The sequence below is a fragment of the Lactuca serriola genome, chromosome 9 (assembly GCF_051521515.1).
Source record: "Lactuca serriola cultivar US96UC23 chromosome 9, Lser_US96UC23_V15, whole genome shotgun sequence".
Classification (NCBI taxonomy): Eukaryota; Viridiplantae; Streptophyta; class Magnoliopsida; order Asterales; family Asteraceae; genus Lactuca; species Lactuca serriola.
This window is the reverse complement of record NC_136416.1, coordinates 105820587-105824810: the sequence shown is the minus strand read 5'-3', so window position 1 is coordinate 105824810 and position 4224 is coordinate 105820587.

Genomic DNA, 4224 nt, shown 5'->3' with positions numbered 1-4224 from the left:
ACCCTATATATATATATATATATATATATATATATATATATATATATATATATATATATATATCTAGTCAAAGAGACAATAATGCTTTATTAATTGTTTTAATACTTAAAGTCATGCCTATTATATGTCACTAGTTATATAATTAAAAAGACATGTTGCATGGAATGTTGAATTGTTTATTCATTTACTCCATGCTTGCAAGAAAATGTCTGTACTTTTGTTTCATGGTCTACTCTTACTTTTGGTCTTAATATATAAGCTAGTATACGGAAGACACGGGGTTAGTTTTTTGAAAACTTCTTTCTTTTCTTTTCTCCTAATTGTTGAGAGCAAAATAGGTTCCCCTCTCCTCTTCTCTTTTGTAAATTAGTGCTACAAGTGAAGGCTTAAAGTGTTGGTTCTCTTTAGATGTATTTTGGCATATGTCTTAAAGCTTAAGAATAACATTTTACAAGTGTTATACTAGCATGTATGGTGGTTTTGTCTTGCTTGGTGGATACTTCTAGAGAGCTCTTAATTTAGATCGTAATGTCATCTTCATCAACTTCCAACCTCCCATGAGGATCAAAGTCTTCAAAGGTTGTTATGCTTTCTCTTCTTTGGTTGTTTTTGTTAGATTCGGTGTCTAAGCCCATAACTATAATTGGTATAAACTTGAATTGATAGTAGCATAGTCCTTTTGGGTTGCCCTCAGACCTAGAAATTGAATAGGATAGCTTTTAGAGAGAGAGAATGATTTATTAATTTATCATATGATTAATAAATTAATGAAATCAAAATAAATAATTTGTTAATATATTATGAGAATAATATATTAATTGGAAATACTATTATTTGATTAATAATTAATCAGAAATTAACTAGATTAATTTTGGGATCAATTAGATTAATTAAAAGTAGGAGGACTAAAAGTGACAATGTTAACTAGTTGAGCATTGAGGAATTCTAGAACCTCCCATAAAGAGGGGGAACAAAATCTAGAATGTTTCTAGGGTTTCCTTGGGCTCTAAGGGAGGTTTGGGTGCCTTAAGGAGGAAGTTAAGGGATTGGGGTTATCTTGGTGATACCTGCAATATCTAATACCTTCCTAACACCTATATAAACCCCTCTTTGGGTTTAATTTCATCCATGCCTTATTCCTTAGAGGGAATTTCGATTTTTGCTTTTATTCCCCTCTCACTCTCTCTCTCTCTCTCTCTCTCTCTCTATATATATATATATATATATATATATATATATATATATCTTTCTCTCTCTCTCTCTCTCTTCAAGTCCCTTGGTTGCTAGGGTTTGGGTGTGAACCATTAGATGCATGACACTTGTGGCGCTTGCTACTAAATGTTTTACAAGTAAGGATTCAAGATTGTTTACAATAGCAATCTTAAAGGTTAGTTTTCTTGTATTATGAATTAGTTTGTCCATAGTAAAAGTTTTGTAGAATAGCCATTCATAATATGTTGGTATACTTGAAAGACATAGGTGATAACTAGGTTTGCATATCCCCTAATTAATTGAAATTGTTTTTTATTATTTTCCGCTTATGGCATTGAACTTGTAACCACCATAACCCAGAAGTGGTATCAGAGCCTAGGGGTGTCTTTCTTATATTTGCACATTGGTGAATCAGAAAAGAAACCAATTTAGGTTTAATCGCAACTCACGATGTGAGTACAGAGGCTCACGACGTGAGCTCGGCCAGATCCGAAAATCTGGACCAAATATGCCTTAACAACTTTAATGTGATAAATCTTTGCCATATTTTATCCCAAAACCGATTTTGGTATATCTAGCACTATAAGTTAAAAGCCTATACTTAAGGAGATTGGTTTTTGTCATAATTAATTATTTTGTGATTAATATAATTGATTTTTTAAGTGCTTAAATAATTAATTGGATATTAATGGAACTTAATATTATATATTTGGTTTATCTTAAATTTATATAATTTTAATTTTGAAATTTATTATAAACCCTAGTGTTTTGAAAAGTTTAAAATACGTCATCATGGATCTTATTTATAATTTAATTAATTAACTTATTAAAAGATAATTAATAACTCCATAAAAGGTTTAAATTTAATTAAATTAAAATTTTAATTGATTAAAAGACTAAACCCGTGTGATTGTAAAATATTTTAAAATACACTTTATACTATGTATATAATTAAAATTTTAATATATATATATATATATATATATATATATATATATATAGGCTTAGGTTATTCTATTCAAAATAATTATTGTGTTATTGTATGCATAAATATGGGCCAATCAATTTTACTTATTTTAAGAAAGTGAATAATACATATTATTAAATCAAAGATAATTACAAAATACCATCTAATTTCATTTTAAGGGTATTTTAGTCAATTAACATAAATTTAAAAAAGGAAAATTACATATTTTAAGGAACAATAGATTCTATTGATTTTAAAAATCTGATTGTAGTGATGATAATTCTCGGATATTTTGATAGAATATATTTATCAAAAATAAAAATATTCTTGAACCATAAAATAATAAAAATATTTTTGAACATATTTCTTGATCATAACTTTAAAAACTTCTTGGAGAATAATAAATTCTTGAACCATCAATTGAAGAATAAAAACAAAAATTACATTAATTCTTATAGAATACGGGTAACAATTGCTAAGAATTACATTTATTGTTAAAGAATAAAACTAAAAAAACTTTGAAATCGGGAAAAAAAACATCAAAATCTAACAAAGACACTAATACATTCTAAAAGAATAATGTTGCTAAGAATCATTTTCAATTTCATGGTCTATTCTTCAAGCATCAACTGCTTATGTGGAAACAAATCCAATGCATAAATCAGTGAGAAAATATCCATATTCTATTCCAACAGAATTGGAATTCGTGATTACATTCTGGTAGAATTGGAATTCAAGATTCATTTACGGTATGCATTCTGTTGGAAAAATATCCAAAGTAAAAAACAATTTAATGAGAATGATATTGTTAGACATTCCAAGATAGAAACTCATTCATTTTCATCAGCAACATCTAACTCTCCAAGTTCAGAAATTAGTTGATTTCGGCTCTCAACCACCTGTAGAAGTAAAATCCAATTTAAAGTAAGAACACAGAAATAAAGTTACTATTGCATTACAGAGAATACCACAACAAAAACAATGAAACCCTAAATACCATAGGAATGGTGTAAAAGGGAATGTAGATATGGCCCCAAAACCTTCAATTCAACTAAAACCATGGCGAGAAATTTTGTGTAACCCTCAACATTTCACTTATAAGGGAACTCTCACATCATAACTAATGCGAGGCAAATGACTAATTCCAACCTATAAATAATTACAGGAACCCCGTAGAACTAGTCCTTATTTCCCACTTCCCACATAAAACTCCAACTCCGATAAAAGTTAAAGTAATTGCATTGCCCTAGTTGAATATGAGGATGGTGAAACAATAGACTATTTGTAGTTAAAAGTTCACTAACTTAAATCGAACAATCAAACAACCAAACAACCAGTCACGCAGATTAGGGTTTACCATATAGGTATCCTCATCCGAATTTGATCAAATATATTAACTAGCTAGAGTAATTTGTTTTTGTAAATTCGAACAATGTGACAACCCGAAATTTTCATGTGAATAATTTCCACATTCAAACACTCCAAATATTAGTCGAAAATATTTCAATACATTTTTGGCCGGGTTTAAGTCCGTTTGGTGTTTTATTCTATTTTTCGTCAAGCGATTAAATAAAAGGAAGTGTCGTAATTAGTAAGGTCTAGCAAACAAAACAATCCATCACCATACCTAGGTGTTTGCGGCCAAACAAGGGTGTTTGGGCCGTAAACACCATCCTCCCAAGACTCATGCATATAGCATGAGTTTACCCTCCTTGTCTTCATTTTTACACTTCCCACTCAAGAACACCAAACTTTTCTCTCAACTATCATAAGTTCATTCTTCCAAATCCATAAAAAATGTAAGTTTTCTTCCCTAAATTCGTTCATGCAACACTAAATCTAGAGTTTATACATCATTTCATCCATGGATTTTTGATTTTTACTTAGATCTTCAAGCGTCTTCAGAACACCAAGAACACACTAGTGTTTTTCGGTCCTAAAACATTCTTGCAAGCTTCCTTTAACTAAGTATACTCTTCCTAACTAGTTATTTGCTTTGTGTGCTTGCGAATCCTTGGAATGAACATCAAACCCCCCCCCCCCCC